Source organism: Portunus trituberculatus, unplaced genomic scaffold (genome assembly GCF_017591435.1).
Source record: "Portunus trituberculatus isolate SZX2019 unplaced genomic scaffold, ASM1759143v1 PGA_scaffold_310__1_contigs__length_181738, whole genome shotgun sequence".
NCBI lineage: Eukaryota > Metazoa > Arthropoda > Malacostraca > Decapoda > Portunidae > Portunus > Portunus trituberculatus.
Genome location: NW_025541478.1, coordinates 4,689 through 29,000, shown reverse-complemented (window position 1 = coordinate 29,000; position 24,312 = coordinate 4,689). Strand labels below are relative to the sequence as shown.

The following is a 24,312-nucleotide window of genomic DNA, read 5'->3' as shown; positions in this document are numbered from 1 at the left end:
CCTGCATTTCTTTGTCTTGGTGCGTAAAAAGCAGAAAACCACAAAACTAACACGTTCTTTTACTTTCATTTCGTTTCTCTATTTCCTCGTTTTAAATTGTAACAATGTAAAATGACATTAATATACAAAGTTTTAAATCGAGATAGTTCTTTTTCATAAAACACCTTAAAAACATATAAATAAGACGCTTTAACAGGTATGGTGTATATACTTGTTTTGCCTGCATTTCTAAGTTTTGGTGCATAAAATGCTGGAGAACACCAAAATAATCCATTTTTAACAGTATTTCAGTTCCTTAAACAATGGTGTCTAATCTAATGTATTGCCTGCATTTTTGTGTTTTGGTGAAAAAAAATCGGAAAACTACTAAAATAAAACTTTTTGTTACTTTGATTTTGTTTCTCTATATTGGGTTGTTTTCATCAATCTTATCGTTTTCAAGCATAACAATGTAAAATGGCTTCAATATACATAATTTTCAATCGAGATATTTTTTTTCATAAAACCCATTAAAAACATAAATAAGACCTTTTTTCAGATATTGTGTATACACGTGTTTTAATTGCTTTTCTTAGTTTTGGTGAAAAATACTGGAAAACACCAAAATAACCCAATTTTTTACATATTTCAGTTCCTTGAACAAATGGTGAGTAATCAAGCGTTTTGACTGCATTTCTGTGTTTTGGTGCAAAAAAAAAAAAAGCCTGAAAACTACTAAAATAGCAAGTTTTTGTCACTTTTATTTCGTTTTCCTATTTCGGAATGTTTTCATCAGTTTTATCGTTTTCAAGTAAACCAATATATAAAGATTTGTATATACAGAAATGTATATTTCAGAAAAAAACCTTCATAACACATAAATAAGATATTTTAAGAAGTTTGGTTTATATATTTGTTTTGACTGCTTTAATAAGTTTTGGTACTTAAAATGCAGTAAACAACCAAACTAACTCTTTTTATTTTACATTTTTCAGTTCTTTAAACAAATAGTGTGTATATACGCGTTTTCCCTGCATTTCTCTGTTTTAGTGCATAAAACGCAGAAAACCACTAAAATAACACGTTTTTTACTTTTATTTCGTTTCTCTCTTTTGGCTTATTTTCATCATTTTTCTCGTTTTAAAGTGTACCAATGTAAAATGACTTCAATATATAAATTTTCAATCGAGATAGTTTCTTTTATCATAAAACACCTTAAAAACACATAAATAAGACGTTTTAACAAATATGGTGTATATGTGTTTTGCCTTCATTTCTAAGTTTTGGTTCATAAAATACGGAAAACACCAAAATAATCAATTTTTTCAATATTTTAATTCCTTAAACAAATGGAGTGTAATCATGGTTGGTGCGGCGAGCGGTGGCGGTAATTCCTGCACCGTCTCAAGTGTAGCATTTGGCTGTTTTGTAGGTTTTCGGTTGCCTGGCTGTGTTGCTTTCTTGTGTTTGCCATTCTTGCTGTGGGCAGGGCACTACGGCAGTAAATTGGAAACACAACAAGTAGTAGCAGTGGGAAAGCAGGAAGGAAGAACGAGTGGGTTGATAACAGTCGTTAGGATGACGTCAGAGTTTTAGTTCAAATCATAACAGCAGGGTAAACATGGAAAATCTTGATTTTCTATAGGTCTTCACTGTGTTGTACTTATTTCATGGTTTGTAGGTCAGAGTGGAGGCACACCTGGAGCAGCCAGTATATAAAACTGGCTGACTAAGTATATGTTGTAGGTGGTATAGTGAGAAGTAGCAGAGCTCGTCCAGGCTCGTCCACTCGCCACCAAACCAGAGAGAGAGAGAGAGAGAGAGAGAGAGAGAGAGAGAGAGAGAGAGAGAGAGAGAGAGAGAGAGAGAGAGAGAGAGAGAGAGAGAGAGATCTATAGCCTTGGTTAGTACATGTTTTCTCCTCGTTAAAACATCATATTAATCCTTTACTCCCTAAAACTAGCACCATCAAGTGTGTATAGATCCTTACAGCTCACTACATAACCCATGACTTAGTATGAAAACGAGAACACATGACATCTAACAGCTATGCCAGTGACCGTACCTTGCAAGTCAGTTAGCGGTCGCCACCACCAGAAGTAGTAGTAGTAGTAGTAGTAGTAGTAGTAGTAGTAGTAGTAGTAGTAGTAGTAGTAGTAGTAGTCGTAGTAGTAGTAGTAGTAGTTGTAGCAGTAGCAGTAGTAGTAGTACTAGTAGTAGTAGTAGTAGTAGTAGTAGTAGTAGTAGTAGTAGTAGTAGTAGTAGTAGTAGTAGTAGTAGTAGTAGTAGTAGTAGTAGTAGTAGTAGTAGTAGTAGTAGTAGTAGTAGTAGTAGTAGTTGTAAAATTAGTATTATTAATAGTAGTAGTAATAGTAGTAACCCTCTTAAATGACATGTTTATGTTTAGAGCAGAGGCAAGCACGTTCCACTTTCCTTCCCGTGTTGACCAGGACAAACAGGTGCAATTATCGATCATCACGTCCCGCCGAGCTGCAACCAACATACCGGGCATTATTTTCAGCCAGGACAAGCCCCAGCGCTGCGGCCAACCCTTGAGAGAATCTTCACTTCCACTCTGCGTGGCAGGGTTAGTTTTCGCGACTTAAAACCGCGGGAGAGGCTTAATGATTTCGTTTACTCTTAATGAAAACTGCGTGTCTGTAAAAGTCACTAATGGATAAGAGAAAAATGCATCTGAACCTTGCATAGAGGTGTCATTATTCGTAAACACTTAACAAAACAGCAGGAAAGGTTTCATGATTTCGTTTACTCTTCTTGACATAAACTGGCAGTAATGATTGAAAAGTCACTAATGGATAAAAGAGAGAAAGGAAGGGGAAAAGTTTGTACATTAATCTGTTAAATATTATCCTATATATGTTTATCTCTCTCTCTTGTTTCTTGTTATTTTGCCAAGCTAATTTTTCAAAGAAGGAAAAGAAAAACATCTACCACTATTGCTCTATCTTAATGCAGAGAAACAATGTCAATATCCAACAAAACCGGAAGAAAAGCTTAACGATTTCGGTTACTCTTCATGATACCACCACAGACCACCCCCTGCCAGCCTCAAAACCCTCCCTCCACCACAGACCACCCCCTGCCAGCCTCATAACCCCCTCCACCACAGACCACCCCTGCCAGCCTCATAACCCTCCCTCCACCACAGACCACCCCTGCCAGCCTCATAACCTCCCTCCACCACAGACCACCCTCTGCCAGCCTCATAACCCTCCCTCCACCACAGACCACCCCTGCCAGCCTCATAACCCTCCCTCCACCACAGACCACCCCTGCCAGCCTCATAACCCTCCCTCCACCACAGACCACCCCCTGCCAGCCTCATAACCCTCCCTCCACCACAGACCACCCCTGCCAGCCTCATAACCCTCCCTCCACCACAGACCACCCCTGCCAGCCTCATAACCTCCCTCCACCACAGACCACCCCTGCCAGCCTCATAACCCTCCCTCCACCACAGACCACCCCTGCCAGCCTCATAACCCTCCCTCCACCACAGACCACCCCCTGCCAGCCTCATAACCCTCCCTCCACCACAGACCACCCCTGCCAGCCTCATAACCCTCCCTCCACCACAGACCACCCCCTGCCAGCCTCATAACCCTCCCTCCACCACAGACCACCCCTGCCAGCCTCATAACCTCCCTCCACCACAGACCACCCCTGCCAGCCTCATAACCCTCCCTCCACCACAGACCACCCCTGCCAGCCTCATAACCTCCCTCCACCACAGACCACCCCCTGCCAGCCTCATAACCCTCCCTCCACCACAGACCACCCCCTGCCAGCCTCATAACGCTCCCTCCACCACAGACCACCCCTGCCAGCCTCATAACCCTCCCTCCACCACAGACCACCCCTGCCAGCCTCATAACCTCCCTCCACCACAGACCACCCCTGCCAGCCTCATAACGCTCCCTCCACCACAGACCACCCCTGCCAGCCTCATAACCCTCCCTCCACCACAGACCACCCCCTGCCAGCCTCATAACGCTCCCTCCACCACAGACCACCCCTGCCAGCCTCATAACGCTCCCTCCACCACAGACCACCCCTGCCAGCCTCATAACGCTCCCTCCCTCCACCACAGACCACCCCTGCCAGCCTCATAACCTCCCTCCACCACAGACCACCCCTGCCAGCCTCATAACGATCCCTTCACCACAGACCACCCCTGCCAGCCTCATAACCTCCCTCCACCACAGACCACCCCTGCCAGCCTCATAACGCTCCCTCCACCACAGACCACCTCCTGCCAGCCTCATAACGCTGCCTTCACCACAGACCACCCCCTGCCAGCCTCATAACCCTTCCTCCACCACAGACCACCCCCTGCCAGCCTCAAAACCCTCCCTCCACCACAGACCACCCCCTGCCAGCGTCATAACGCTCCCTTCACCACAGACCACCCCTGCCAGCCTCATAATCCTCCCTCCACCACAGACCACCTCCTGCCAACCTCATAACGCTGGCTTCACCACAGACCACCCCTTGCCAGCCTCATAACCCTCCCTCCACCACAGACCACCCCCTGCCAGCCTCATAATCCTCCCTCCACCACAGACCACCCCTGCCAGCCTCATAACCCCTGCCGCTCCCTTCACCACAGACCACCCCTGCCAGCCTCATAACGCTCCCTCCACCACAGACCACAGCCTCATAACAGACCACCCCTGCCCCTCCACCACAGACCACCCCTGCCAGCCTCATAACCTCCCTCCACCACAGACCACCCCCTGCCAGCCTCATAACGCTCCCTCCACCACAGACCACCCCCTGCCAGCCTCATAACTCTCCCTCCACCACAGACCACCCCTGCCAGCCTCATAACGCTCCCTTCACCACAGACCACCTCCTGCCAGCCTCATAACGCTCCTTCCACCACTGACCATCTCCTGCCAGCCTCATAACGCTCCCTCCACCACAGACCACCCCCTGCCAGCCTCATAACGCTCCCTTCACCACAGACAACTCCCTGCCAGCCTCATAACCCTCCCTCCACCACAGACCACCCCCTGCCAGCCTCATAACGCTCCCTTTACCACAGACCACCCCTGCCAGCCTCATAACGCTCCCTTCACCACAGACCACCTCCTGCCAGCCTCGTATCGCTCCCTTCACCACAGACCACCTCCTGCCAGCAGCATAACGCTTCCTCCACCACAGACCACCTGACAGCCAGCATCATAACGCTTTTCTTCACCACAGACCACCTCCTACCCTGCCAGCCTCATAACGCTCTCCATCCTTCTAGACCACCTCCTGCCAGCCTCATAACGCTCTCCTTCCTTCTACACCACCTCCTGGCAGCTTCATAAATTTCTTCCTGCTTCTCCTCCAGTATATTCAACCAGCCTCATAATATTCACTATGCCTGCTGCCTCCTGCCTGCCTCATGACGCTTACCTCCCAATGGTCAGCTACAGCCAGCCGCAAACGCTCTCAGAAACCCTCATAACTTTACCTCACACCACCCATATATCCTCGGCGTCTTAGTTTTTTTCTATTACATTTTTTTCCAAGTAAAATCGTGTGATATGTCAAGTCATCTGCGGCACCCACTATTTGCTGATCATTTTTACTTTCCACAAACACTCAAGCACAGACACCAAATCTTAGCTCACCTGCAACTTTCTCCTACAAGATACAGTTTTCCACTCATTTAAACAGTTTGTTTTTCTTTCCCTGTAAGAGATGCACACAGATTCAAGTTTATTTCTTGTCTTTCCGTTCCTTCAGGATATCGTTCCGTGCGGCCGCCCTTTTAGAGTGCCCTGGCAACACTTCAATCACTTCACTGCGCTGGGAAGGTCAATATATCCTATTGATGAGAGAAGAGAGATCAGGAAGTAGTGTACCCTCAGCCTGCCTCAGTACAGGCCTGCTGGTGCACCCAAGCCTCGGCGCGCTGACGCAGGGAAGGTTGCACAAACACACACACACAGAAAGAGCAGAGGCACGTACTGTGAGTAACACAGTTTTGCCACAAAACACAGGTAAACTTCAGGTGTCAGCGAAAAATATAGATCCTCCCCGGCGGGGAATCGAACCCCGGTCTCCCGCGTGACAGGCGGGGATACTAACCACTATACTACCGAGGACTGAATATACACAAAAGATTCTGGGTAGAAGACTATTACTACTACTGCTACCACCACTACTACTATTACTACTACGAATAACAAGTTGCATTAAACCAATCCTTTCTTCCTTCCTCTCTCGGTTTACACTTTGGTACAAATTTCATAACTCCTTCTTTATAATATTTCATATAAATCTCATATTTTTTTGCACTTCTCTGCTCTGTAACATCTCCTCCCAATCTAATGTTCTGAAATAGTTTTTCAAATTTTCTGTGTCCATCTTTCTATAATTCAATCTACCACTCTTGTATGTCTCATCTCTCCTTCGCTGTGTTATTGCCATCTGCATTTCCATAACCACATGATCACTCTTCCCCAATGGACATTTATATTGTATATCCCCACATAGGTACACTTCTCGTGTTAACACCAAATCCAGTCTAGCCGGTTCATCATCTCCTCTATATCTAGTATTTTCCTTCACCCTCTGTTCCACAATATTTTCCATCATTAGATTAAGGAATCTCTCTCCCCATGCTTCCTCTCCAACACCACTTACTAGATTTTCCCAATCCACCTTATAATTAAAATCTCCTACTAGTATCACCTTTCTTTTTCCAGTTAATACACCTTCCAAACTCTGCAAAGTATCCTTGATCATATTGTCGTATTCCCTTAATGTCCAAGAATTTGTTTTAGGAAGTACATAGGTCACCATGATTATTAATTCTTTTCCATCACTTTTTATCCTTATGCTTATCACTTCTACGTTGTTCTTCCCATACCAAACCTTATCCACATTTATTTATTTCTTCGTCATAATCATAACTCCTCCTCCACCTTTACTCTCTCTATCCTTTCTCCATATATTATATTTATTATCCAAATTTACCTTTGTTTTTTCATGTAATTTTGTCTCAGTCAAACACACTATATCAGGCTTCTCCACCACCATCATATAGTCTTGCAATTCCAATCTACTTGACAGTATCCCATCTATATTAGTATACATTACGGTCCACCCACTGCTCCCTCTAGGGGTTCCTCCGCAGTCCTTTTTTCCACATACCATTTTCTGACTCTCTCTCCTATAACTCTCCAAAAAAACTTTTCTTTTTCCTCTTCAGACCGCACATCATTTTTCCTTCTCGCCTCTTCCAACAATTCCTTATATCTTCTCCTCTCTTCCTCATTTCTATTTTTCCTTACGTACACCTCTTTACAACCTTCTACCTCTCTTAATTTTGATGTTCTATATAAAATGTCCTCCGCAGATTGTTGTGACTTCAGTACTACTTTAATCGGTCTCCTTACTCCCTCCTTATACGGTGTGTGTGTGTGTGTGTGTGTGTGTGTGTGTGTGTGTGTGTGTGTGTGTATAATTCACCTCGGTCGCCTCCTGGTCACCCAGCCAGTCTTCCCCATTACGGAGTGAGCTCAGAGCTCATAGACCGATCTTCGGGTAGGACTGAGACCATATGACACACTCACACACCGGGAAAGCGAGGCCACAACCCCTTGAGTTACATCCCGTACCTATTTACTGCTAGGTGAACAGGGGCTACACATTAAGAGGCTTGCCCATTTGCCTCGCCGCCTCCGGGACTCGAACCCGGACCCTCTCGAGTGTGAGTCGAGCGTGCTAACCACTACACTACGCGGTGTGTGTGTGTGTGTGTGTGTGTGTGTGTGTGTGTGTGTGTGTAATTCACTGTTTGATCTGCTGCAGTCTCTGACGAGACAGCCAGACGTTACCCTACGGAACGAGCTCAGAGCTCATTATTTCCGATCTTCGGATAGGCCTGAGACCAGGCACACACCACACACCGGGACAACAAGATCACAACTCCTCGATTTACATCCCGTACCTACTCACTGCTAGGTGAACAGGGGCTACACGTGAAAGAAGACACACCCAAATATCTCCACCCGGCCGGGGAATCGAACCCCGATCCTCTGGCTTGTGAAGCCAGCGCTCTAACCACTGAGCTACCAGGCCGTGTGTGTGTGTGTGTGTGTGTGTGTGTGTGTGTGTGTGTGTGTGTGTGTGTGTGTGTGTGTGTGTGTGTGTGTGTGTGTGTGTGTGTGTGTGTGTGTGTGTGTGTGTGTGTGTGTGTGTGTGTGTGTGTGTGTGTGTGTGTGTGTGTGTGTGTGTGTGTGTGTGTGTGTGTGTGTGTGTGTGTGTGTGTGTGTGTGTGTGTGTGTGTGTGTGTGTGTGTGTGTGTGTGTGTGTGTGTGTGTGTGTGTGTGTGTGTGTGTGTGTGTGTGTGTGTGTGTGTGTGTGTGTGTGTGTGTGTGTGTGTGTGTGTGTGTGTGTGTGTGTGTGTGTGTGTGTGTGTGTGTGTGTGTGTAATTCACTGTTTGATCTGCTGCAGTCTCTGACGAGACAGCCAGACGTTACCCTACGGAACGAGCTCAGAGCTCATTATTTCCGATCTTCGGATAGGCCTGAGACCAGGCACACACCACACACCGGGACAACAAGGTCACAACTCCTCGATTTACATCCCGTACCTACTCACTGCTAGGTGAACAGGGGCTACACGTCAAAGGAGACACACCCAAATATCTGTGTGTGTGTGTGTGTGTGTGTGTGTGTGTGTGTGTGTGTGTGTGTGTGTGTGTGTGTGTGTGTGTGTGTGTGGGTGTGTTCGTCCGTCCTACATGCATATATAGGAATTGTTTGTTTGTGTGTGTTGGAATTCTGCTTCAGAGACAGACAGACAGACAGACAGACAAACAGACAGACAGACAGACAGACAGACAGAGAGGTTTACTCAAAAAGATGTGGGCAAGTATTTAGACAGACAAGCAGATGTATTGAAGGAACGTGGACAGGTGAGAAATATTAAATATATCTGACAGACAGACAGACAGACAGACAAGTTTGATAACTATATGGAAGCGAACTGATAAATAAGAGAGACAGAGACAGTGCAAATCAAATACAGGAAGTGATAGAGGGAATAGATTTTAGGCAGACCGAGAGACACACTGATGGTTTGGTAAGTGTAGTGACTATAATAGTGAATCATAGAGAGACAAAGAGAAACCAACGGACATGGCTGGTGAAGTAACTAAGAATCCAAGCCACTTGTCCACAAAATGTGTCTACACTCAGCCGTGACTACAGGCTTAGTGAAGGAAGCACGTCAGTACACTCACAGCCAAGTAAAGTTCATCCACTCACCCATTCACTCACCCACTGACGCAACCCTGTCCACCCATCCACTCAGCCACATGTTCACCCAGCCATACACACGTGCACTGATGGCGTCCAGGAAGTTGTCGCCGTGATTGACTACCCAAGGGATGAACATCATGTAGACCAGCGCCACTACGATAGTAAGGAGGGGGCGCCGCCGCCGCCGCCTCGTGGATTCCCGCACTGCCTCACTGCGTCCCTCAGGTGCAGGCAAGGTCACCTCGGGCATCCCCGCCACAGCTCCACCACGCTGGTGGGGGGCGGGCAGGGCTCCCTCGGGCAGCCCCGCCACAGCTCCACCACGCTGGTGGGGAGCGGGCAGGGGCCCCTCGGGCAGCCCCGCCACAGCCTCACCACGCTGGTGGGGGCGGGCAGGGATGCCTCAGGTAACCCGGCGTCTGCACCGTCAGGCAGGCCTGTCTCGGCACTGAGCAGTGGGAAAGCGGGCAGATTCCAGTCTGGAAGAAGCAGATCGGCGTCCTGGTGTTTGCTTTCCTCCACAGGGAAGGTCACAGTGGCGGGGCCGGTGTTCTCCCACCACTGAGGTCCCTCGGGAAGTCGCGGCTTCTTCACCACTGGCTTGATGTTCGCCACGATGCGCAGGGCGCGGACACTGAGCAGGTCGTCCTCACTGGTCCACGCCCCGGGTGCTCGCCATTTCCCGGTGTTCCAAGGACCCAGCAGGTTGTCCATGCTGAGCAAGTCATCCAGGCTGGTACACGCCCAGGGGGCGCGCCACCTCTCCTCGACCTCCTCCTTGGTGTGGGGAGGAAGGCGCAGCGTCTTGCCAGTGGAGGGGTTGATGAAGGTCACCCAGTCCCCATCAGCTCCCTCGCCGTCTTCCGTGACGCAGGAGGTGGTGGTGTCGGGGGCCAGCTCCTCTCCGAGTGGACTCTCTTCGCTGTCTGAGCCCCACAGGTCGTCGTACTCCATGGAAGGCTCTGCCATGTCCTCCCCCTGACTATCGTCACTCATGGGCAGATCGGCACCGTGTTGGTGGTGCGCGAGGTGCCACCACACCCGCTGCTCTTGGCCTGTGGCAGTGAAGGCCAGCCAGCCCTCGGAGGCGGTGGTGCCCTCCAGCTGGTCCAGCAGGGCACCCAGTGAGATCTGCAGCAGCAAATTGCTGGACCGCCCCTTGATCCACCACTTCACTTTAACGGGCAGGTCATTCTCCAGGCGCCTCAGCCGCGCCAATTCCTTCACTCCAGACTCTGCGGTCTGTTCGTAGTCACCAGAGGCTCCCTGTTGCCAGAGAGCCTCCTTGAAGTAGAAGGTGACTACCGTGTGTTTCTTTGAACCCCAGGGCAGACAGCCTCGGCGAGGCTGCCGCACGCTAAGCTGCAGGCGGGATGGAGCCTGCTGCAGGAAGGCAGTGCAAGCCACACACTTCACGTTAGAACACATTTTGCCTTCAAACATTTTATGAAATCACGCTTCTTGCCCAAGATTTGCTGAAAATCAAACTGAACCACATTCAGGATGACGCGACGCAATGTTCAATAATTTGGTTGTTTGCGCCTGAAACGTGCACGCACACACACACACACACACACACACACACACACACACACACACACACACACACACACACACACACACACACACACACACACACACACACACACACACATGCCAGCACCGTGACTCATTATATACCGATGCCAGCAGAGAGACTCAAGAGAGAGAGAGAGAGAGAGAGAGAGAGAGAGAGAGAGAGAGAGAGAGAGAGAGAGAGAGAGAGAGAGAGAGAGAGAGAGAGAGAGAGAGAGAGAGAGAGAGAGAGAGAGAGAGAGAGAGAGAGAGAGAGAGAGAGAGAGAGAGAGAGAGAGAGAGAGAGAGAGAGAGAGAGAGAGAGAGAGATGAGAGAGTAAAGGAGAGTAAGAGAAAAAGAGAGTAGGGAGATGTAGTGATGTGAAGAGTATGAAACGATGTATGCTAGCGTCAAGAGAGAGAGAGAGAGAGAGAGAGAGAGAGAGAGAGAGAGGTTATCGGGGCACCATCGGGTCGTGGCCCAGCGCTGTAATTTGTACTTGATCTGATAAACTGGTTCGACTCCTCCTTTCTACTGCCCCGAACGAAGTAAGATTAATCGTTCCCTGCATTACAAAACATCACAGAATTAATACATGAAAGCGTTATAAGCATCTATAAACAAAAAAGAGGATTAAGTAGAAAAGATATTGCAATTTCTATCGAGTGTAAAGATTCAAGGCGGTAGAACAAGATAACTCAAGAGTGATTAGTAATTAAACATGGATGTTTCGAATAACAGGCCACACAATTGGTAATGAAATAGTTATAAGCATTTTTTTAAATTTTTTTATGCAAGAGAGGACTGGCCAAGGACAACAAAAAAATGTCCACTCAGTCGACAGTCTCCTTATAGAGTCGATAGAATTAGCCAAAGGATGGGGACAAATGTGTCGAAACCTCCTCTTGAATGAAGTCAAGGCTCTCTACAAGAAAAAATACAATTCTATCTAATCATGGTGACTGTAGAACAAAAAGAGTGATTAGTAATTGAAGAAGGATGCAGCGAATAACAGGCCACAAAATTAATACATGAAAAATGTTATCGGCATTTACAAAAAAAAAGAAAAAGAAAATATATTACAATTCTATCATATCAAGATGACTTTAGAACAAAATAACTGAAGTGTGATAAGTAATTAAAGAAGGATGTATCGAACAACAGGCCACAAAAATGATACATGAAAAGTTGTAAACATTTACAAATAAAAAAAGAAAATACAATTCTCTCATATCAAGATGGCTTTAGAACAAAATAACTTAAGAGTGATTACTAATTAAAGAAGCATGCAGCGAATAACAAGCCACATAATTGATACATGATAAAGTTATAAGATTTTACAAGAAAATAAAAAAAAAGAGATATTGCAATTCTATCATATCAAAGTGGCTTTAGAACAAGGTGACTCGAGGCGTTAGTAGTTAAATGATGCAACCAAATAACAGGCCAAGTGTTGATAAAGGGAAAAAGGGAATAAAGTATCACCGTGTTAGCAGATCCTCCCTTTACTCGTCTCCTTCACCCTTCACGAGCCTGCCAGCGCACCCTAAATGTTCCACTGTCATGCATATTTTACGCCACGGCGCTTTTAATATCAAAACTGGAAAGGAATTGAAAAATATACGTGTGGAACTGTCGTGGTGGTGGTGGTGGTGGTGGTGGTGGTGGTACGTGTGTGATTCTCTCTCTCTCTCTCTCTCTCTCTCTCTCTCTCTCTCTCTCTCAGCTACATTTTAATTAAAAGCTTCTAGTTGAAGTGACATATGTTTTGAAGAGTGTTTTTGTGGTTGTAGTGACAGATTAACACCATTTCTACATGATTAAACAGAGACACCCTCTTGAGAACCTGGCTAATCATCTCCGCGACGTTTAGAGAGAGAGAGAGAGAGAGAGAGAGAGAGAGAGAGAGAGAGAGAGACCTGTATTTTATAGAAACGCTTTGTCTCTCTCTCTCTCTCTCTCTCTCTCTCTCTCTCTCTCTCTACTTTCCTCCACCATTTCCACCCGCACTTTCGCTTTAACATGGAGCTTCGAACGAAAACGACGAAGTATTATTTGCGAGATTTATGGGCTAAAGGGGATACTTATTAAGGGTATCTCCTATCTTAAAGACCATATGCTAGGAAACCGTTGCCCCTAGTGAGGAAGCCCAATCTACACTCAGACCGTGGACAGGTTTCGAACCCGTGCGCTTGGAGACCCCTCGGACCCCAAAGCACGCATGGATCCACTGTACCACTGCTTTTCTGAGTTTTGGTGCCTTAAATGCTATAAAACACCAAAATATCCCATTTCTTTACATATACCAGTTCTTTAAACAATTAGTGGGTATATACGCGTTCTCCTTGCATTTCTGTGATTTGGTTCATAAAAAGCAGAAAACCACTAAAATAAAGTGACCTCAATATACAAAATTTTCAATTGAGATAGATATTTTTCATAAAACACCTTAAAAACATGTAAATGATATGTTTTAATAAATATGGTGTATACTCTTGTTTTGCCTCCATTTTTTACTTTTGTTCCATAAAATGCTAGAACACATCTAAATAACCCACATTTTACATATTTCAGTTCCTTAAACAAATGATGTGTAATTATGCGTTTTGCTTGCATCTCTGTGTTTTGGTGCAAAAAGAGCTGCAAACTACTAAAAATGATACGTTTTTTGTTACTCTAATTTCGTATTTCTATATTGGGTTGTTTTCATCAGTTTTATCGTTTTAAAGCATAACAATGTAAAAGACTTGAATATACAAAATTTTCAATGGAAATAGTTTTTTTCTCTTTTCAGAAAACAACTTCAAAACATATAGATAAGAGGTTTTAACAAGTTTGGTGTATATACTTTTGGTACCTTAAATGCAGTAAACCACCAGAATAACCCATCTTTTTGACATATTTCAGTTTTTTAACATAATAGTGTGTATATACGCGTTTTGCCTGCATTTCTTTGTCCTGGTGCGTAAAAAGCAGAAAACCACAAAACTAACACGTTCTTTTACTTTCATTTCGTTTCTCTATTTCCTCGTTTTAAATTGTAACAATGTAAAATGACATTAATATACAAAGTTTTAAATCGAGATAGTTCTTTTTCATAAAACACCTTAAAAACATATAAATAAGACGCTTTAACAGGTATGGTGTATATACTTGTTTTGCCTGCATTTCTAAGTTTTCGTGCATAAAATGCTGGAGAACACCAAAATAATCCATTTTTAACAGTATTTCAGTTCCTTAAACAATGGTGTCTAATCTAATGTATTGCCTGCATTTTTGTGTTTTGGTGAAAAAAATCGGAAAACTACTAAAATAAAACTTTTTGTTACTTTGATTTTGTTTCTCTATATTGGGTTGTTTTCATCAATCTTATCGTTTTCAAGCATAACAATGTAAAATGGCTTCAATATACATAATTTTCAATCGAGATATATTTTTTTTCATAAAACCCATTAAAAACATAAATAAGACCTTTTTTTCAAATATTGTGTATACACGTGTTTTAATTGCTTTTCTTAGTTTTGGTGAAAAAATACTGGAAAACACCAAAATAACCCAATTTTTTACATATTTCAGTTCATTAAACAAATGGTGAGTAATCAAGCATTTTGACTGCATTTCTGTGTTTTGGTGCAAAAAAAAAAAAAGCCTGAAAACTACTAAAATAGCAAGTTTTTGTCACTTTTATTTCGTTTCCCTATTTCGGAATGTTTTCATCAGTTTTATCGTTTTCAAGTAAACCAATATATAAAGATTTGTATATATAGAAATGTATATTTCAGAAAAAAAACCTTCACAACACATAAATAAGATATTTTAAGAAGTTTGGTTTATATATTTGTTTTGACTGCTTTAATAAGTTTTGGTACTTAAAATGCAGTAAACAACCGAACTAACTCTTTTTATTTTACATATTTCAGTTCTATAAACAAATAGTGTGTATATACGCGTTTTCCCTGCATTTCTGTGTTTTAGTGCATAAAACACAGAAAACCACTAAAATAACACGTTTTTTACTTTTATTTCGTTTCTCTCTTTTGGCTTATTTTCATCATTTTTCTCGTTTTAAAGTGTACCAATGTAAAATGACTTCAATATATAAATTTTCAATCGAGATAGTTTCTTTTATCATAAAACACCTTAAAAACACATAAATAAGACGTGTTAACAAATATGGTGTATATATGTTTTGCCTTCATTTCTAAGTTTTGGTTCATAAAATACGGGAAAACACCAAAATAATCTATTTTTTCAATATTTTAATTCCTTAAACAAATGGAGTGTAATCATGGTTGGTGCGGCGAGCGGTGGCGGTAATTCCTGCACCGTCTCAAGTGTAGCATTTGGCTGTTTTGTAGGTTTTTCGGTTGCCTGGCTGTGTTGCTTTCTTGTGTTTGCCATTCTTGCTGTGGGCAGGGCACTACGGCAGTAAATTGGAAACACAACAAGTAGTAGCAGTGGGAAAGCAGGAAGGAAGAACGAGTGGGTTGATAACAGTCGTTAGGATGACGTCAGAGTTTTAGTTCAAATCATAACAGCAGGGTAAACATGGAAAATCTTGATTTTCTATAGGTCTTCACTGTGTTGTACTTATTTCATGGTTTGTAGGTCAGAGTGGAGGCACACCTGGAGCAGCCAGTATATAAAACTGGCTGACTAAGTATATGTCGTAGGTGGTATAGTGAGAAGTAGCAGAGCTCGTCCAGGCTCGTCCACTCGCCACCAACGCCAGCGAGAGAGAGAGAGAGAGAGAGAGAGAGAGAGAGAGAGAGAGAGAGAGAGAGAGAGAGATAGCAGGAAAAAAGAAATACATATCTATAGCCTTGGTTAGTACATGTTTTCTCCTCGTTAAAACATCATATTAATCCTTTACTCCCTAAAACTAGCGCCATCAAGTGTGTATAGATCCTTACAGCTCACTACATAACCCATGACTTAGTATGAAAACGGGAACACATGACATCTAACAGCTATGCCAGTGACCGTACCTAGCAAGTCAGTTAGCGGTCGCCACCACCAGAAGTAGTAGTAGTAGTAGTAGTAGTAGTAGTAGTAGTAGTAGTAGTAGTAGTAGTAGTAGTAGTAGTAGTAGTAGTAGTAGTAGTAGTAGTAGTAGTAGTAGTAGTAGTAGTAGTAGTAGTAGTAGTAGTAGTAGTAGTAGTAGTAGTAGTAGTAGTAGTAGTAGTAGTAGTAGTAGTAGTAGTAGAAGTAGTAGTAGTAGTAGTAGTAGTAGTAGTAGTAGTAGTAGTAGTAGTAGTAGTAGTAGTAGTAGTAGTAGTAGTAGTAGTAGTAGTAGTAGTAGTAGTAGTAGTAGTAGTAGTAATAGTAGTAGTTGTAAAATTAGTATTAATAATAGTAGTAGTAGTAGTAACCCTCTTAAATGATATGTGTATGTTTAGAGCAGAGGCAAGCACGTTCCACTTTCCTTCCCGTGTTGACCAGGACAAACAGGTGCAATTCTCGATCATCACGTCCCGCCGAGCTGCAACCAACATACCGGGCATTATTTTCAGCCAGGACAAGCCCCAGCGCTGCGGCCAACCCTTGAGAGAATCTTCACTTCCACTCTGCGTGGCAGGGTTAGTTTTCGCGACTTAAAACCGCGGGAGAGGCTTAATGATTTCGTTTACTCTTAATGAAAACTGCGTGTCTGTAAAAGTCACTAATGGATAAGAGAAAAATGCATCTGAACCTTGCATAGAGGTGTAATTATTCGTAAACACTTAACAAAACAGCAGGAAATGTTTCATGATTTCGTTTACTCTTCTTGACATAAACTGGCAGTAATGATTGAAAAGTCACTAATGGATAAAAGAGAGAAAGGAAGGGGAAAAGTTTGTACATTAATCTGTTAAATATTATCCTATATATGCTTATCTCTCTCTCTTGTTTCTTGTTATTTTGCCAAGCTAATCTTTCAAAGAAGGAAAAGAAAAACATCTACCACTATTGCTCTATCTTAATGCAGAGAAACAATGTCAATATCCAACAAAACCGGAAGAAAAGCTTAACGATTTCGGTTACTCTTCATGATACCACCACAGACCAACCCCTGCCAGCCTCATAACCCTCCCTCCACCACAGACCACCCCCTGCCAGCCTCATAACCCTCCCTCCACCACAGACCACCCCCTGCCAGCCTCATAACCCTCCCTCCACCACAGACCACCCCTGCCAGCCTCATAACCTCCCTCCACCACAGACCACCCCTGCCAGCCTCATAACCTCCCTCCACCACAGACCACCCCTGCCAGCCTCATAACCTCCCTCCACCACAGACCACCCCTGCCAGCCTCATAACCTCCCTCCACCACAGACCACCCCTGCCAGCCTCATAACCTCCCTCCACCACAGACCACCCCTGCCAGCCTCATAACCTCCCTCCACCACAGACCACCCCTGCCAGCCTCATAACCTCCCTCCACCACAGACCACCCCTGCCAGCCTCATAACCTCCCTCCACCACAGACCACCCCTGCCAGCCTCATAACCTCCCTCCACCACAGACCACCCCTGCCAGCCTCATAACCTCCCTCCACCACAGACCACCCCTGCCAGCCTCATAACCTCCCTCCACCACAGACCACCCCTGCCAGCCTCATAACCTCCCTCCACCACAGACCACCCCTGCCAGCCTCATAACCTCCCTCCACCACAGACCACCCCTGCCAGCCTCATAACCTCCCTCCACCACAGACCACCCCTGCCAGCCTCATAACCTCCCTCCACCACAGACCACCCCTGCCAGCCTCATAACCTCCCTCCACCACAGACCACCCCTGCCAGCCTCATAACCTCCCTCCACCACAGACCACCCCTGCCAGCCTCATAACCCTCCCTCCACCACAGACCACCCCTGCCAGCCTCATAACGCTCCCTCCACCACAGACCACCCCTGCCAGCCTCATAACCTCCCTCCACCACAGACCACCCCTGCCAGCCTCATAACGCTCCCTCCACCACAGACCACCCCTGCCAGCCTCATAACCTCCCTCCACCACAGACCACCCCTGCCAGCCTCATAACGCTCCCTCCACCACAGACCACCCCTGCCAGCCTCATAACAGCCTCCCTCCACCACAGACCACCCCTGCCAGCCTCATAACGCTCCCTCCACCACAGACCACCCCTGCCAGCCTCATAACGCTCCCTCCACCACAGACCACCCCTGCCAGCCTCATAACCTCCCTCCACCACAGACCACCCCTGCCAGCCTCATAACGCTCCCTCCACCACAGACCACCCCTGCCAGCCTCATAACGCTCCCTCCACCACAGACCACCCCTGCCAGCCTCATAACGCTCCCTCCACCACAGACCACCCCTGCCAGCCTCATAACGCTCCCTCCACCACAGACCACCCCTGCCAGCCTCATAACGCTCCCTCCACCACAGACCACCCCTGCCAGCCTCATAACGCTCCCTCCACCACAGACCACCCCTGCCAGCCTCATAACGCTCCCTCCACCACAGACCACCCCTGCCAGCCTCATAACGCTCCCTCCACCACAGACCACCCCTGCCAGCCTCATAACGCTCCCTCCACCACAGACCACCCCTGCCAGCCTCATAACGCTCCCTCCACCACAGACCACCCCTGCCAGCCTCATAACGCTCCCTCCACCACAGACCACCCCTGCCAGCCTCATAACGCTCCCTCCACCACAGACCACCCCTGCCAGCCTCATAACCCCTGCCAGCCCATCCACCACAGACCACCCCTGCCAGCCTCATAACGCTCCCTCCACCACAGACCACCCCTGCCAGCCTCATAACGCTCCCTCCACCACAGACCACCCCTGCCAGCCTCATAACGCTCCCTCCACCACAGACCACCCCTGCCAGCCTCATAACGCTCCCTGCCAGCCTCACCACAGACCACCCCTGCCAGCCTCATAACGCTCCCTCCACCACAGACCACCCCTGCCAGCCTCATAACGCTCCCTCCACCACAGACCACCCCTGCCAGCCTCATAACGCTCCCTCCACCACAGACCACCCCTGCCAGCCTCATAACGCTCCCTCCACCACAGACCACCCCTGCCAGCCTCATAACGCTCCCTCCACCACAGACCACCCCTGCCAGCCTCATAACGCTCCCTCCACCACAGACCACCCCTGCCAGCCTCATAACGCTCCCTCCACCACAGACCACCCCTGCCAGCCTCATAACGCTCCCTCCACCACAGACCACCCCTGCCAGCCTCATAACGCTCCCTCCACCACAGACCACCCCTGCCAGCCTCATAACGCTCCCTCCACCACAGACCACCCCTGCCAGCCTCATAACGCTCCCTCCACCACAGACCACCCCTGCCAGCCTCATAACGCTCCCTCCACCACAGACCACCTCCTGCCAGCCTCATAACGCTGCCTCCACCACAGACCACCCCTGCCAGCCTCATAACGCTCCCTCCACCACAGACCACCCCTGCCAGCCTCATAACGCTCCCTCCACCACAGACCACCCTGCCAGCCTCATAACCTCCCTCCACCACAGACCACCTCCTGCCAGCCTCATAACGCTGCCTCCACCACAGACCACCCCTGCCAGCCTCATAACCCTCCCTCCACCACAGACCACCCCGTGCCAGCCTCATAACGCTGCCTCCACCACAGACCCCCCTGCCAGCCTCATAACGCTCCCTTCACCACAGACCACCTCCTGCCAGCCTCATAACGCTCCCTCCACCACAGACCACCCCCTGCCAGCCTCATAACGCTGCCTTCACCACAGACCACCCCCTGCCAGCCTCATAACCCTCCCTCCACCACAGACCACCTCCTGCCAGCCTCATAACGCTTCCTCCACCCCAGACCACCTGACAGCCAGCATCATAACGCTTTTCTTCACCACAGACCACCTCCTACCCTGCCAGCCTCATAACGCTCTCCATCCTTCTAGACCACCTCCTGCCAGCCTCATAACGCTCTCCTTCCTTCTACACCACCTCCTGCCAGCTTCATAAATTTCTTCCTGCTTCTCCTCCAGTTCTCAACCAGCCTCATAACATTAACTATGCCTGCTGCCTCCTGCCTGCCTCATGACGCTTACCTCCCAATGGTCAGCTACAGCCAGCCGCAAACGCTCTCAGAAACCCTCATAACTACCTCACACCACCCATATATCCTCGGCGTCTTAGTTTTTTTCTATTACATTTTTTTCAAGTAAAATCGTGTGATATGTCAAGTCATCTGCGGCACCCACTATTTGCTGATCATTTTTACTTTCCACAAACACTCAAGCACAGACACCAAATCTTAGCTCACCTGCAACTTCCTCCCACAAGATACAGTTTTCCACTCATTTAAACAGTTTGTTTTTCTTTCCCTTTAAGAGATGCACACAGATTCAAGTTTATTTCTTGTCTTTCCGTTCCTTCAGGATATCGTTCCGTGCGGCCGCCCTTTTAGAGTGCCCTGGCACCACCTTTTTCCAGTTAATACACCTTCCAAACTCTGCAAAGTATCCTTGATCATATTGTCGTATTCCCTTAACGTTCAAGAATTTGTTTTAGGAAGTACATAGGTCACCATGATTATTAATTCTTTTCCATCACTTTTTATCCTTATGCTTATCACTTCTGCGTTGTTCTTCCCATACCAAACCTTATCCACATTTATTTATTTCTTCGTCATAATCATAACTCCTCCTCCACCTTTACTCTCTCAATCCTTTCTCCATATATTATATTTATTATCCAAATTTACCTTTGTTTTTTCATGTAATTTTGTCTCAGTCAAACACACTACATCAGGCTTCTCCACCATCATATAGTCTTGCAATTCCAATCTACTTGACAGTATCCCATCTATATTAGTATACATTACGGTCCACCCACTGCTCCTCTAGGGGTTCCTCCGCATTCCTTTTTTCCACATACTATTTTCTGACTCCTATCTCTCCAAAAAACTTTTCTTTTTCCTCTTCAGACCGCACATCATTTTCCTTCTCGCCTCTTCCAACAATTCCTTATATCTTCCTTCTCATTTCTATTTTTCCTGACCTCTTACAACCTTCTATCTCTTAATTGTGTGATGTGTGTGTGTGTGTGTGTGTGTGTGTGTGTGTGTGTGTGTGTGTGTGTGTGTGTGTGTGTGTGTGTTATGTGTGTGTGTGTGTGTGTGTAATTTTTTTCACCACGTAATGCCTGCTGGTCAACCAGCCAGTCTTCCCCAATACGGTGCTCAGAGCTCATAGACCGATCTTCAGGTAAACTGAGACCACAACACTCACACCGTGAAAGTGTGCCACAACCCCTCGTGTTGTGTCTCGTACCTATTCATTGCTGTGTGAACAGAGCTACACGATGTGCATGTGTGTGTGTGTCGCCGTGTGTGTGTCGAACCCGGACCCACTCGATTGTGATTCAGGTGTGCTAACCACTACACCACGCGGTGTGTGTGTGTGTGTGTGTGTGTGTGTGTTCACTGTTTGATCTGCTGCAGTCTCTGACGAGACAGCTAGACGTTACCCTACGGAACGAGCTCAGAGCTCATTATTTCCGATCTTGGGATAGGTCTGAGACCAGGCACACACCACACACCGGGACAACAAGGTCACAACTCCTCGATTTACATCCCGTACCTACTCACTGCTAGGTGAACAGGGGCTACACGTGAAAGGAGACACACCCAAATATCTCCACCCGGCCGGGGAATCGAACCCCGGTCATCTGGCTTGTGAAGCCAGCGCTCTAACCACTGAGCTACCGGGCCGTGTGTGTGTGTGTGTGTGTGTGATTGTGTAATAATGATGATGATAATAATGCGGTTTATTAGTAATTGCAGTACATACATACTGAAAATGTGCATATGGGGATTGAAGGAGATTTAATATTAGAATCTTAACTTAGCGGCTATAGGTTATTTATGGTTCGAACCATGTGGGGAGGGGGAGCACTACATGAAGATGTAGGTGCATATGGGGATTGAGGGAGACTTAAGATTAGAACCTTAACTTAGCTATTTATAACTCGCACCATGGAGGGGATAGCACTATGATGATAACGGTCAGTTCTGGGGGCCCTGAGTGGCATGTGTCTGTTTGTGTGTATGTGTGTGTGTGTGTGTGTGTGTGTGTGTGTGTGTGTGTGTGTGTGTGTGTTTGTGTGTGTGTTATTCACCACGGTCGTCTGCTGGTCACCCAGCCAATCTTTCCCCTACGGAGAAAGCTCAGAGCTCGTAGTGACCGATCGTTGGGTAGGACTGAGACCACACCACACTCCACACACCGGAAAAGCGAGGCCACAATGTTTTCCTCCTCTGAGTTACATCCCGTGCCTATTTACTGCTAAGTGAACAGGGGCTACACATTAAGAGGTTTGCCCATTTTTGCCTCGCCACCTCCCGGGACTCAATCCCGTGTGTGTGTGTGTGTGTGTGTGTGTGTGTGTGTGTGTGTGTGTGTGTGTGTGTGTGTGTGTTCGTCCGTCCTACATGCATATTTAGGAATTGATTGTTTGTGTGTGTTGGAATTCTGCTTCAGAGACAGACAGACAGACAAACAGACAGAGAGGTTTACTCAAAAAGATGTATAAAAGGTGGAAGGTTTAGACGGACACGATAGACAGATGTGGACAAGTATTTAGACAGACAAGCAGATGTATTGAAGCAACGTGGACAGGTGAGAAATATTAAATATATCTGACAGACAGACAAGTTTGATAACTCCATGGAAGCGAACTGATAAATAGGAGAGACAGAGACAGTGCAAATCAAATACAGGAAGTGATAGAGGGAATAGATTTTAGGCAGACCGAGAGACACACTGATGGTTTGGTAAGTGTAGTGACTATAATAGTGAATCATAGAGAGACAAAGAGAAACCAACGGACATGGCTGGTGAAGTAACTAAGAATCCAAGCCACTTGTCCACAAAATGTGTCTACACTCAGCCGTGACTACAGGCTTAGTGAAGGAAGCACGTCAGTACACTCACAGCCAAGTAAAGTTCATCCACTCACCCATTCACTCACCCACTGACGCAACCCTGTCCACCCATCCACTCAGCCACATGTTCACCCAGCCATACACACGTGCACTGATGGCGTCCAGGAAGTTGTCGCCGTGATTGACTACCCAAGGGATGAACATCATGTAGACCAGCGCCACTACGATAGTAAGGAGGGGGCGCCGCCGCCGCCGCCTCGTGGATTCCCGCACTGCCTCACTGCGTCCCTCAGGTGCAGGCAAGGTCACCTCGGGCATCCCCGCCACAGCTCCACCACGCTGGTGGGGGGCGGGCAGGGCTCCCTCGGGCAGCCCCGCCACAGCTCCACCACGCTGGTGGGGAGCGGGCAGATCACAGCTTTTGACTTTTAAACAACAAGGCTTCTCGTGAAGCTGGCGCTTTCGTCACGTGACAAGATGCCTGCCTGAACAGTGTGATCAGTGCAATGTTTGTGAGAATACAATGGAGAACCAAGAAATATAAATAACACAAGCCAAAATGTGTAGTAGTAGTAGTAGTAGTAGTAGTAGTAGTAAGTAGAAATAATGATAATAATAGTAATGATGATGATGATGATAGTGACGAGTCTTTATAAACTGAACTACCGGAACAAAACGTTAACGCATTTCCGCTGAGCTAACAAAGAATTAAAGCGGAGTGAACGAGTCGGTCTTTCTTTCAGTTAACATTTACGCGTGGCTGCGTCAATCGCCGCTCAGCTGAGTCCTGCCCTGCTCGACGCGGGCCTCAACACGATTCGCGTTGAGCGTGGACGTCATACGCGGCCGCCTCCCACGTGGTCACCAAGGGACGCCCGTCGCTCCCAAACACCCGCACGGAGGCACGGAAAGGCAAGAAACAATGTGAAGCTAGAACCTTTGATCAACTTGTAATAAATAGTTGTACTCATCACAGGCAGGTAATGAGACACCGTACGTGGTTACAGGTATAAATAAGCACTACGCTAACTTGCATTGAACTACTAGTATCACGATTACAGATTTAGTACTTTATAACACTATATCAACCTGCATTACTTGTACTGTCACTGTTACAGATTTAGGGCTTTATCAATTCCTCTCCTCAGACTGACGGTCTTCAGCCTCTTTCTCACCGCCCCAATGTTGCATCTCTTGCTATATTCTACCGCTATTTTCATCCCAACTGCTCTTCAGATCTTGCTAACTGCATGCTTCCCTTCCTCCCGCGGCCTTGTCGTCACTCCTATTCTATACACCTCTCTAATGCAGAGGTTAACTAGTACTCTCATTCATACCTTTCTCTGGTAAACTCTGGAACTCCTTACCTGTTTCTGTATTTCCATCTTCCTATAACCTGAACTCATTTAAGGAATTTTCAAGATATTTATTCAATTTTTTGGCTGACTTTCTCAAACCTGTTTGGGATCTGTCATCTCATTGGGTTTTTTTGTTTGATGGTTTTTGTTGCCCTTGGCCAGTTTTCTCCTCTTACAAAAGATATCACTTATTAAACTCAACTCCCATATATAAACTGTCTCCTGAACACTCATACTACTT

The 24,312-nt window shown here is 46.5% G+C and overlaps 1 non-coding gene across 1 annotated transcript; it reads right to left on the bottom strand.

Moving 5' to 3' along the window:
- Positions 1 to 6,029: 6,029 nt before the first annotated feature.
- On the bottom strand, positions 6,030 to 6,101 carry Trnad-guc. The gene has a single exon. It is a non-coding gene; the product is annotated as a tRNA-Asp (tRNA).
- Positions 6,102 to 24,312: the final 18,211 nt, after the last annotated feature.